Source organism: Papio anubis, chromosome 2 (assembly GCF_008728515.1).
Source record: "Papio anubis isolate 15944 chromosome 2, Panubis1.0, whole genome shotgun sequence".
Lineage (NCBI taxonomy): Eukaryota > Metazoa > Chordata > Mammalia > Primates > Cercopithecidae > Papio > Papio anubis.
This window is the reverse complement of record NC_044977.1, coordinates 144322483-144336428: the sequence shown is the minus strand read 5'-3', so window position 1 is coordinate 144336428 and position 13946 is coordinate 144322483. Positions and strand designations below refer to the sequence as shown.

The 13946-nt window shown below is 36.0% G+C and overlaps 1 long non-coding RNA gene and 1 pseudogene across 1 annotated transcript; one reads left to right on the top strand and one right to left on the bottom strand.

The window, feature by feature from the left end:
- Nucleotides 1–4904: 4904 nt before the first annotated feature.
- Nucleotides 4905–11997, top strand: LOC116273820. Its single transcript, XR_004182262.1, has 2 exons — nucleotides 4905–8948; nucleotides 11766–11997. It is a non-coding gene; the product is annotated as an uncharacterized LOC116273820 (long non-coding RNA).
- A 188-nt stretch (nucleotides 11998–12185) lies between these two features.
- Nucleotides 12186–13220, bottom strand: LOC116273685 (annotated as a pseudogene).
- Nucleotides 13221–13946: the final 726 nt, after the last annotated feature.

Genomic DNA, 13946 nt, shown 5'->3' with positions numbered 1-13946 from the left:
AGAGATAGCAGAGGTGTAAGCTGTTCCATGTTAGGTGAAAGGGTTTTCCAGTGTTTTATTTTTCTGTTTAATATGAGCTATCCAACACACATTTTTGGATATGGGAAAAATGGAGTACATACATAATAATTGTAGTCTTTGTAATATTTGTCTATTTTTTTTTTTTTTTTTTTTTGAGACAGAGTCTCACTCGGTCGCCGGCGCTGGAGCGCAGTGGCCGGATCTCAGCTCACTGCAAGCTCCGCCTCCCGGGTTTACGCCATTCTCTTGCCTCAGCCTCCCGAGTAGCTGGGACTACAGGCGCCCGCCACCTCGCCCGGCTAGTTTTTTGTATTTTTTAGTAGAGACGGGGTTTCGCTATGTTAGCCAGGATGGTCTCGATCTCCTGACCTCGTGATCCGCCCGTCTCAGCCTCCCAAAGTGCTGGGATTACAGGCTTGAGCCACCGCGCCCGGCCATATTTGTTTATTTTCAAAGGAAAGGTCCACATTGCATTCAACAAAAGCTTTCTGCTTAGCCAACATTTGGTCAGATTTTTGTGGACAAGATTTTCCTGGAGTGAGACTATTAACACTGAAATTATAGTAATTTATTAGAATTTGGTTCTATGAGACACATATGACTATTTCCCAATGCTAAATTTATTTCCATCATCTCATTATTTGCCAATTATGAATCATTTTAGTTTACAAAGCATAAATAGAATTCTGCCTAGAAATAGTTGGATGGCTTCATCAAATGGTTCTGTATTTTTAGAACCATTATGACATGACTTTGGAAGACAATTTTCTTGCCTTACTCTGGGTAACTGGACTAATGCTCACTGAAAGAACAAACCATGATATTTACATAATATAACAATATATTCATTGTGCAAAGGGAACTAGTAGAAATGTCCATGGTAAAATTATCTTCTACTATTTTTTATTCAAAATAAAAATGTGACATTCAAAATAATGAACTTTGGCTTTTTCTTAAAGTACAAACTTTTCACTCTGAATTAGGAGAATTTCAAATTGTTTATTTTTTTCCTCCAAATATATAGGTAAATAAATATATCATATATATTAGATTTAAGCCATCAATGAAATCTGCAGTAATTTCACTTAAAAGACCAGGTTTTTTTTGTTTTCTTGTTTATCCATTCACATTTGACTTGTTCCCATTTTTCCCTATTATGAATAATGTCACTGTTAATATTAGATTTTGGTGATGGTTGTAGAACTCTGTACATTGACTAAATATCATTGGATTGCACACTTAAAATGGATAAATTTAATGGTATGTAAATAAAAGATCAATGAAGCTTTTCAAAAAATGTCCAGTTTTAAGTATAGCTAAATTATACAGCTCTAGCTGAGAACTTATGAGATGTTAAGAAGGCTCTCTTGCTCCCAGAACAGTGTATCTTGCTCATTTACCTTTATCAGATTCTGACATTTCACCATTAGAGACTTCTTATTTGGGTTACGAATTTGACTGTACTTAAAATGCCACTGGGAGGAATAACATATGAAGGCTGATCACTTTGTTGTGAGAGGAACAAATTAATGATTTGTCAATGAATTAAAAATATATAATTGGATGTAGTTCAGGAAATACCTTTGCAGGGTGTTGATTGGAATCAAACATAAACAAGATGGAATAAAGTGCTGCTTGGGGAATTTCTCAGAAAGAGAAGATGTAGATTGCCTATCACTGAGGAGGTCCTGAGAAAGCAGAAAGATACTGGAAGCCCTGGGAAGGGTGCATTAAGCTTATGGAGAAAAGATTCAAGAATGATGATGATAGCTTAATATGTATTTACCAAAGTGCTTATATACAGGTGTTACAGTGCTTACATATATAGGTGCTTATTAAATATATACAAGGTTCACAATGAAGCACTTGGTGCTGTCGGCCTAGTGGTGATGGTCAGCACCAAAGAGATGCAAACTGCTTAGAGTAGCATTGTGGTGAAAGCTAGCTCTTGGGTGATCTTAGAAAAAGAGGGTACGGAATGTCTCAATGCAAAGAATATCTTGGTTCATTTTAAAGTTTTGTGCTACATGTTTGAATTCTTAAGGCTTTCCCTTGATTGGGGATGGGATTAATACTCCAAAAAAGTAATTATGTGTAATGAATTATGTTCCAAATAATAGTGTTTCTGATTCTATCTGGCAGTGCTTATTGTGTTTTTTGTTTGTTTGTTTGTTTGTTTGTTTGTTTTTGGCCAAAATTTCGGCTTAGGCCAATTTTTTACTGATAAAGTTACCTTCTCATGGCTACTTGTTTTGTAATAATAGACTATTTGCTCTCAGTAGAAAGACAGCGATCTCTAAATACTGAGCTGCAAGGCTAAAGGCACTAAGCAACTGTTTTTCATCTTTTATATTCAATATCTCCAGATTTTGGTGAATAATTCTAAAACATGCATGAGAGATTGTGGTGGGTTTTTAAAAAATCACTTTTATACAAGCTTCCTCATTATTATTTCATTCGAGCTAAATGAGGATAGGGCCAGTCAATGAGTTATTCATTTAATGCAGGGAAGTAATTTCACTCGACTCCCTGGACTCCTGCAGAGTTCCAGAGATTTTTACCAAAATATTTCTGTAGATTTCTATTTTTTTAACTTAAAAATATGGAAGACCTAAATGAAATGGATAGGTCTCTTTCAAGAGTCAAAAATAAAATTCAATTTTATCACTCAACATGCAACATTTTCTTCTGTGTTTCAAATTATGTTGTGAAAGTAGATCTCCATGTCTTTTTAAAACAGAAAATTAGTGTTGTACATTGAAAAAGATTATACAGTAGAAGAGTTCAACCTTCTGTTATTATGCTTTAATATAAAAAAATCAGAGTTCTATTAGTAATACGTTTTTTCATTTATTTTATAAGGAAAACAACATTTAAGCTAATTTTTCTCATTGACTATGCAGGAAGAATATATGCACATAGGAGAAATTATATAACAGCCTTTTTGGTCTCATGAACCTAAATAACTTTTTGCAAAGAAGGCTTTTCAGACAACTCTAAAGGCTAAGTGTGACTTACGAAAATATTTATACAGGGCCTGATAGGAACCTTACTGTAAACAGTGGCATGCCAGGAAGAAGCCTCATACAGATACCGATTTTCTTTAAAGAAAACTTCCAGTAAAACACAAATCATTGTATTTTATATATAACAAATTAAAAGGTTTTTATCTTTTTGCATTTGATGGTAGATAATATTCAATAAATATATTTATGTCAGTTTGTTGGTGCTAGAACATTTAATAAGTTGCTATATGTCCATATGTATCTAGAAAGTGCTTTCAAGTCCACATTACCATAATCTACCAGTAGAAAGACTATTAGACAAGTATGATACCTGTAACTATAATTTTTAAAATGAAACTGACTTTCCATAATTTTTAAAGTCAAAGGCAGTTCAGGTGTTAGTTCATGAAAACGAAAGGCTAAAGCAGTAGGGTTTTTATATAAATAGTTTTACTAATAGCTAACATTTTGGAACCTTTGTTATATGATAGGCACGGTGGTGAATATTTTGTATTTATTTTCAGAGGGAATCCTAACAATGACATTGAGATAGATAAAACTTTAAGAGGAACACCTCTTTTTTTAGAGATGGGGCAATAAACAAAGAATATTCTCCAAAACGCACAGTGTGGCAGACACTGAGATTGCCTGCCCAATATTTATTTCTGCCACCAAAACCCCTAGTGCAGTGATGTACACAGCTGCATGTGATGGATCATTATTGGTCTAAACCATGGGTCACAAAACTTTCTATAATAGATAAGATAGTAAATATTTTAGATTTTGTAGACCAGGAGGTTTATCATGCAGTTACTCAATTTTGCTGATCTAGCGTGAAAAAACTCATAGATGGCCGGGCGCGGTGGCTCAAGCCTGTAATCCCAGCACTTTGGGAGGCAGAGACGGGCGGATCACGAGGTCAGGAGATCGAGTCCATCCTGGCTAACACGGTAAAACCCCGCCTCTACTAAAAAATACAAAAAACTAGCCGGGCCTGGTGACCGGCGCCTGTAGTCCCAGCTACTTGGGAGGCTGAGGCAGGAGAATGGCGTAAACCCGGGAGGCGGAGCTTGCAGTGAGCTGAGATCTGGCCACTGCACTCCAGCCTGAGTGACAGAGCGAGACTCCGTCTCAAAAAAAGAAAAAGAAAAGAAGAAAAAACTCATAGATAAAAAAATCTGTAGAAAGATATATGTGGCTGTGTTCAAATAAAACTTTATTTACAAAAACAGAGAACAGGCAGCATTTTGCCCATGGTATGTAATTTGCTAACTACTGGTCTAAAGCAGTCATGGCCATCCCGTTTCTCAATTTTTCAGCATCTTGTGGTGTGGTCTTGAGATACTGCTCAGATGAATGCAACTTAACTAGACATCTGCTGGGAGGTTGTTTGGACCTATGGCATTGCCTGTCTCCGTTTTCTTATTTTGTGCTTTAAATGCTTTGCTGGAGAAAAAGCTGTCATTTGTGACCATGAAGCAACAAAGTGGTGTGGCAACAGAATGGAAGATGGAAGAGCAAAAAAAACAGGGAACTCAAGTTACCCCATGTCTGCAGAGTCGAGAAGCTGGGTCATTGCCTGCAACTGCCTGTTTCTGGACCTATTATTTTAAGAGAAAAGTAAGCTGTGTTGCCTAAAACATTTTGTATTTTTTGTTTGTTTGTTTGTTTTTTGAGATGGAGTCTCGCTGTATTGCTCATGCTGGAGTGCAGTGGTATGAACTTGGCTCACTGCAACTTCTGCCTTCTGGGTTTAAGTGATTCTCCTGCCTCGGCATCCAAAGTGACTGAGACTACAGGCACATACCACCATGCCCAGCTAATTTGTTTTGTTATTTTTAGTGGAGATGGTGTTTCACCATGTTGGCCAGGCTGGTCTTGAACTCCTGACCTCAAGTGATCCACCTGCTTCAGCCTCTCAAAGTGTTGGGATTACAGGCGTAAGCCACCGTGGCTGGCCAACACTTTGGTTTTATTGTTGTAAGTTGCCAAATAAGATAATTCTAATATATTTCTCTAGAAATTTAAATATAAATGCATAATCTTATAGGGCTAAATTATTTACTGTAATTTTGAATAATGCCATTTTTGTGTTAAATGTAATGATCTACATTCAGAGCATATTTGAACCTACAAGGTCTAATTTTAGAAATAGTGAATTTATCCTTTAGTACAAATTACTTTTTTATAGACCTCAACATTTTCTGGGAAGTCATTTCAGTCTCCTTTCTCATGTTTTCCCTTACTAGTGATTCTCAAACTGAAGAAAGTAGGGAAAATATTAAAAGCTTGTTCTACCTTCAAATCCCTAAATCTCATTGCAAAATTTTTTGATATAGCAGGGTTGTAAATAAGTTTACCTTTCAACTAATTACTCCAGGTGAATATAAAACAGATTGCCTTGAATTAAAACACACACACACACACACACACACACACACAGGTCCAGAGTCTAGACTAATTTGACTGGGTAATCAGGGACAGAGTGGTGGTAACTTTTATGAATTGATAATGTAACAGAAATCATTTCTATAAGACTACTCTCTTATTTCCTGCCAAAAACCAATTATTTATCTTACAGTACTAACTAATAAATGAAATTTCTGTTTTGTTGACTGGTAATTTGATTCAGTGGGATGTGTGATTCTGTTTCGTTTTTGGTTAAATAGCATTGCATGACACCCAGTAGATTAGTCAAAGGACAGCCATGGATAGGTGCAAGCATATGGGTATGTGTTCCTGGCTTTGGTCAGGAAGGCTGTATGGGTGATACCCAGTACTTTGAAAATATAGGTGCACAATAAGTATTTGCTGAACAGATTGTGATAAATGTCTGAAATACAGATTTTACCAACATTTGCATCTAAATTTCTTACAGTTGTAAGAAGAAAAACATTTAGCATGAATAGCACTCTGTGAGATCCAGACATACACTGAGGTGCTTATGAGACACAGGAGCTTTCAAAATTTGACTGGAGCCAGAAGCTCTAGGTTCAGATTTTGGCTCTACCACTGAGTGGCCTTGAATGGGTTAATTAACTTCTCTGTATCCCCATTTTTATTTAACATGTAAAATGAGAATGCTTCTTATTTTCTTCATAGGGCTGTTATGAGGATTAAATGAATTAATATGTTTAAAACAATTAAAATAATTTATAATATACTCTTATTACATGACAACTACCACATTTACCAAAAGTTTGAATTTGAATGCCTTAGATGGAAAAGGTATTGTCTAGTTTGCTTAGTCTCTACTACTGTATTTTAGTTGCCTCTGTACCTTTCATATATTTATATTAACTGTCTTGCCACTGAAGACTAACATTTGGGAAATTTGCTCATAACTTATTATTATGCTGTAATTAATTTTCAAAATATAATGGAAAAAGTTGATTCACCTGCACACAGAAAGGGAGTCAATGGCAGTAAGGAATAAGATAAAATATCCAAGATTCAGAGTACAAGTAGCCCACGGATTATTAATTAGCTAAGTCCCACCTAAATTTCAACAAAGGAAGTAAAAGGCCAAAATGTTAACCGGGGTTCCAGTTTCTAGAGTCTTATATATTTCCCGTATAACTTTTCAGCTCCTCTCTCTAGCACACAGCAATTAGTTCAGTCAAACTGGGCACTTTGCTGTTTCTGACATTGGTATCTTTTCTCATAAATATTCTTCCTACAATGCTCCTTATGCTCCTTGCTGTTCTCCTCAATGACCCTGTCAGAATAACTCTTCCTCCTCTACTAAAATCTATGGCCTGGACCTGTAGATATAAGTGTTCCTTACTGCTTCCTACTATAAAATCACATAGTACACTGAAAAGAACATGGGCTTTCAAGATCGAAAGAACAAAGTTAGTGTTATCTCATGTTTCTTGGATGACCTATGAAACTTAGTTTCCTCATGTATAATGGAGAAAATACTACCCACTTCTCAGAGTTGTAGCAAGCTTTGGAGATAATCTGTAGTACTAGAAAGAGGCTCTGTTCCCTAGAGACCCTGGTTTTGCTGCAATTCTTCAGTCACAGCTCAGGTTGATCAAGGCACTACAAAGGCATGAGTCAGCAAAATGAAACACAGGAGCCTTCAAAATTTGACTTGTTCCAGTACTTGCTTTAGTCTTACACTACAGTGTTGGTTTGAGGTAGGACACTTATAGATTACATGGGAATCTGTAGTTCTCAAAAAAAAAAAAAAAAAAAAAAAAAATGAAATTCAGTGAGTTGCATTAAACGTATTTCTTAAATGTCCTTCAGAATGACTCCTCTGTGGTCTCCTTCCAAGCAGACGTCTTGGCAGGGCAAGGAGTGTGGCCTGAGCTACAAATGACTTTTAATACATTCCTTTCTGTCTCATCTTTTTCTGTATTGGATTACCCTAAAATGAAGTTACCAGTAGGCAACGGAGGAAGTGACAAGACCAACACACTGTGGTTGCTGAGGGTTTGGCCTTTAATTTCCTGCTTGCCTCACCAGCAAGAGCTATACTTCACATCTAGTCTTAGCTTTATGTGTATATCATGAAGAACAATGCTGGTAACACAATAAGTGTGCAATAGTTACTCCCAGTTATGATGTCACTCTTATCTCCTGAAGGAAGGTCTAGCATAATGCCTTGAGTGTAGCAGAGACTTATCATATTTGTTAACCAAATAAAAATCTTGTAAGGACTTGGGAATAAAAAAAGGGACGGATTACGTGAAGGGCAGAAGATACAATTGGAGAGAAGGGAGAGAAACAAGTAGATGGAAAGGTGAATTTCATTGATTTATTAAAATTTTGATGCAAAATATACCTTGACTTTATGTGTTCAGCCTCAAAGAAGCTGAGAACAAATATATTTTATGTTTTATGATGGTAGGACAATGGTTGTTGTGGTCATTATCTGTGCCACCCTTCATTCAGAGCATTTAATCATCTGTTGAGAATTACGTTTTGAACATCTGTGTCAGGTGCTGAATACAAAACATGAGCAAAACCAGACAAGATCTTCACCTTCATGAAGCCTATAATCTCCTGGGAGAGTTAGATAGTAATTAAATAACCACATGCATAAATTCAAAATTAGTATTAATCTAAGTGCTAGAAGGAATTATGTATTATTCTGTAACAGTGTGAAAATAAGGCCTGACATTATGTGGGACTGACACTGGTTCCCTGTGAAAATAATATTTAGAATGATATGTGAAGAATGACTATTTCTGTTAAAGGTAGAAGAAGATGGAGTAGGGTAGAGAACACTTTCTGTTGAAGTTCATTAAGAGCTTTCTGTGGGAGCATGCCACATTTGAGAAATGTGAAATAATCTTAATGTGGCTGGACCAGTAAGAAATGAGATATGCGACTGGAAGCTGGGATTCCTCAGGGCCTTGTAGATTTGGATTCTTTCAGAGATCTATGGAAAACTGTAAAAATGTTATGCCTGGGATGGCATAATTAGATTTGCATGGAAAAGAGTTACTCCAACTGTAGCACAGATCAAAAGTGGCCAAGGATGCAGGTGGCTAGATCAGGTCGATTATTTGTTGTAGTTCTGGCGAGAGGTGAAAGTAGCTTGGTGAAGAGAGAAATAAATGACTTTAAGAGATCATAGGAAGTAAAATTGAGAGGAATTAGTGATGGGTAAGATATAGATGAGAGAGAGGAATGTGTAATGGATAGCTTGTGCATCTGCTGCTGTACACTGAGGAAGCCAACACTGGACAGGAGGCAAGTTTGGGAAAGATCAAGAGTAAATCTGGAAGGCAATTGATTATACTGGAAAGCTATATTATGTTGGCTTGCCAAATACCTTTCTTTTTTTCTTTTTCTTTTTTTTTTTTTTTTTGCAGCAGGAGAAAGGAAAACATTTATTTACAGGGCACCAAAGAAGGAGGATCAGGCAGCTAAGACTTAAATCCCAATTTCCCAGATGGCTTACAGGTAAGGGTTTTTAAAGGCAGAAAGGCAAAGGTTACAGGCGAAGTCAGAAATCAATACATGGAGACTATACATTGGTTTGACCTAAAAAGGCAAGGCATCTCAAAGTGGGGGTGGATTCAAATATATATATATATATTTTATTATTATTTTACTTTAAGTTCTAGGGCATATGTGCACAAAGTGCAGGTTTGTTACATATGTATCCATGTGCCATGTTGGTGTGCTGCACCCATTAACTCGTCATTTACATTAGGTATATCTCCTAATGCTATTCCTCCCCCCTCCCCCCTCCCCACAATAGGCCCGGGTGTGTGATGTTCCCCTTCCTGTGTCCAAGTGATCTCATTGTTAAATTCCCACCTATGAGTGAGAACATGCGGTGTTTGGTTTTCTGTTCTTGCTGAGAATGATAGTTTCCAGCTGCATCCATGTCCTTACAAAGGATGCAAACTCATCCTTTTTTATGGCTGCATAGTATTCCATGGTGTATATGTGCCACATTTTCTTAATCCAGTCTGTCACTGATGGACATTTGGGTTGATTCTAAGTCTTTGCTATTGTGAACAGTGCTGCAATAAACATATGTGTACATGTGTCTTTATAGCAGCATGATTTATAATCCTTTGGGTATATACCCAGTAATGGGATGGCTGGGTCAAACAGAGAGCCAAATCATGAATGAACTCCCATTCACAAGAGCTTCAAAGAGAACAAAATACCTAGGAATCCAAATTACAAGGGATGTAAAGGACCTCTTCAAGGAGAACTACAAACCGCTGTAGTTTCATGTATTGGAAGAATCAATATTGTGAAAATGGCCATACTGCCCAAGGTAATTTATAGATTCAATGCCATTCCCATTAAGCTACCAATGACTTTCTTCGCAGAATTGGAAAAAACTATTTTAAAGTTCATATGGAACCAAGAAAGAGCCCATATTGCCAAGACAATCGTAAGCCAAAAGAACAAAGCTTGAAGCATTATGCTACCTGACTTCAAACTATATTTCAAGGCTACAGTAACCAAAACAGCATGTTATTGGTACCAAAACAGAGATATAGACCAATGGAACAGAACAGAGCCCTCAGAAATACTACCACACATCTACAGCCATCTGATCTTTGACAAACCTGACAAAAACAAGAAATGGGGAAAGGATTCCCTATTTAATAAATGGTGCTGGGAAAACTGGCTAGCCATAAGTAGAAAGCTGAAACAGGATCCTTTCCTTACTCCTTACACAAAAATTAATTCAAGATGGATTAGAGACTTAAATATTAGACCTAAAACCATAAAAACCCTAGAAGAAAACCTATGTAATACCATTCAGGACATAGGCTTGCCAAATACCTTTCTTATCATACACGGATTCTTTAGGGATGATTGAAGAGATACTTCTCTGATGTCCCAAAAAAGCCATGGAAAAAGTTATTGTGTACTACCTTTAAGTATTCCATCTCTGCTTTAAGCAAGGGTAACATACCTAAAAAGTATAGAGGAGTGGGTATTAATATATCACAGAATGGAATTATGAACCCCAAGTCTATTTTTGGCTGTTGATCACCATTTTAAACAAATGATGAGAAAAATCATGATAATCACATTATCTTGGCATATTATTTTTGTTTTTTAGATTTTTGAAAAGATTTTATGTGCTTATTAACAATCATGTTTTTCTATAGTTGTAATCAAATTATATACTGCATTTTGAGGAACAGTGCAGAATAAAAGAAAAGAGTATACTTTGGTAAGAGATAAACATGATGAAATTTCCTGCATCATTTCTTTCTAGCTGTGTGATCTTAGCTAATCCTTAACTCATTATCCCTATGCTCCTTCACCCAGGAAATGAGATGAGAGAATGGATACTTGTCATCTTCATTCATTGTTGTGGTCATGATTAAACAAAGTAATATTTTGTAGAAAATATTTAGTGTCTGGCACATAGTAGATACTTAACAAATGTTACAGTTTTCCTTTTATTTTAGGTTCAGAGGTACAAGAACAGGTTTGTTACATAGGTAATCTTGTGTATCATGGAGGTTTGTTGTACTAAACATTTCCTTTTCATTTTTCTTTGCAGCCTGACTTTTTCACATAGTATTATATTGTAAACATCTGAGCTTGTGTTTATTTTCTTCAACCACTTTTCTACTGTAGATACTATTTTTCCAGGTTTTGTCAATAATAGATAATATTACATTAGTGGAGACATTTTGAGCTTTTTTTAAGATTAAATATTCAATATTATGCTTACAATGGGTAAAAATTATACTGACTTGTGTGTTTTTTGGATATAAGATACTTGTATTGCTGTAGAGAGTTACTGATACATAAATGCACCATATCAATACTTTGCACTTGTATAACATGGTTCACATGGCTGTGTGTTCCCTGGAAACAATAATAGCACCATCATGAAGGTACTTCTGGAATCAGCATATACGGGTGAAAAAAAAATCTCATTTTCTTCACTAATGTTTGACTTTGAGCAATTAGCTAACCACTATTAGTGTCCATTTTCTTATCTCTAAAAATGGGAGTAATAATAGTACCTTTCCTTAGTATTTCTGTGATAAGTAAATAACAACAAATACATACTTACTTAATTCAATAGAAATACAAATTACAAATGCACCGACTTAATACAATATAAATACCAGACTTGATACAATAAAAGTTTGTTTCCCTCAGATATAATAGTCTAGACTCAGAAAGGTGCCTGAAATAGGTTGGTGGCTTTGCCCTATGGAATCATCTAGGAATCCATGTTTCTTCTATATTATTAACCTGCTATTTCATGGGATTTTGTCCTAGTCTGCCTGGTCAGAGCTTGCAAGTACCATGGAAAGGGTTTGGAAGAATGAAGTAAGAGTGGAGGATTGTCAGCTTTCTTTTTATGGATGGAACTCCAAAGTCAAAGACAATATTCATATACACAGTCGAGAATTTACCTTATTTTGTTAAGCCTAATACGTCATCCCATTGTAAGACAAAAACACTATTTTATATGTTTATTACAAATAAACTATGACTCAATGATTTATTATTCCTTGTGTATTTTACTTTATATTTGTATAAAGAGATCTTAGATCTACTCATGGTTTTTTAAAATTAAAATATTGAGTTTATTTCATATGTATATTTTTGTCTCCCCACAATTTCCATGTCTACTACTACATTTCCACTACTACTATGTCCTGTTATAACATTCTATACATATTTAAAACCAAGCAAAGGGCAGAGATCCATCTTTACGAACTAAACAGACATTTTGGACAACATATTCTTGGCAATGGAACCTGAAGAACATTTATCAAACACAGTAGGGGAATATAAAGGACAGCCAGATATCAACTGTTAAAGAAAAGAAATAAGATGAAAATTTTTGCCAAATTGTTTAAATTATATTCTTAAAGCTACTTCCTCCACTGCCAGAGATCTTGAATAGCCTACTGCTAGTCAGTCATCCAAAAGCAATTCTTCACATAATCAATGAACTTGACTTCAACTTTGGGAAGAGAACCATCTTTCTCTACACTTGCATGCATTTTTGTCTTCGTATTTTTTGTAAATGTACATCCTTTGGGCATATTAGGAGTTTTTTTCCTGTTTTTTGAAGATTCTTAACCTTTTGATCTTGGTGTTGACTGTTCTGAATCTTTTCTATTCTGCTTTGATTTTTGTGCACATTTGGCTGGCACATCTCATGTAGATTTCTTCAATGGAGCTTTTTCTTCTGTTTCCTCATCATCAAAGTCATCATCATTTTCATCAGTAGTAAGTTTTACTTTATCCTGTGGAAGTTTGCTCCCACCTCCAGGGGCAGATTGCCCGCCAGACATGCCTAAGAGTTTTACATCCTCCTCTTTTTCATTTTCTGACTCTGCATCTTTTTTCCCAGCTACGAAGTGTTGTCTACTAGTATGCACTGGCTCTGAACCACGCTTCAACTCTAAGGCCACAGGTGGTGTTATTTCAAAGCCTCAACAGAAACCATTGGCTATACAGACATTTTCGAAGTCACTGGTGCTACTTTAATTGGACTGCCTTCATAATTAATTGCCTCTGCCTCAACAATGTGTAATTCATCCTTTGCACGAGCCCCTAAACTCACCATTCTTAAGGATAACTGGCGCTCATTTTCGTCATTATCCACATCAAAGTGATCTTCTTTGTTGGCCTTTAGTTCAGAATTGAAAAGATAGTTTAGAGTCTCAAGGCGCTCATGTCTATGTCCATCGACTCTTCCGTGGGTGGTGGCACACACATAGGTGGGAGAGAAGGCAGACAAAGATAAAAGACTACTGCTCCAGAAAACAGCCACACAGGATGGAATCACAAGAAGGAAGATAGTTTTAAAGATACCACATATCACTTCAGGCACTCATAAACAGAAAAATAAAAGACCAATAAATTAATTAAGATATTAGTAAAGCTTCTCTGAATTCAGATTAGTGAATCACTATTTGGTTCAGAATTGTTGATGTCCATGTTAATTTGCACAGTATTGTTCTTTGTGCCATGAAGATCATTTGTGATATGGCCTTTCTTAAAAGTGTGCTCCACTATTATCTCTAAGATTTTGCTTCAAGCCAGTAACACCCATTTTCCCATGTCAACAGTTTCTTATTTGGTAAAACTCATAAATTCATTTTTCCCAACTGAATGACATGTCACTGAACACTAAGCTGTTTCTTTTCAAATCAGTATCCAGTTCATACAAATAAATGATTAATACCTCAGTGATAGTCTGTGCAATGTACACATCTTTCACGCAATCTACTAGTGGCTTTTCATTTTCTTCCTTTACTTTTGTGGAATTTAGAAATATCTAATGCCCTAGTTGCATTGCTTGGAGTGTAGAATCAGCAACCACACATATATAACTTAAATTATGCTGACATTGATAATTATGGCAAGTAGCTGTTTTCAAACTAATAGAATTTTCAGCTGGGCATATATTTGCCCAGAATCAAAACTACATTTTCCAGTTTC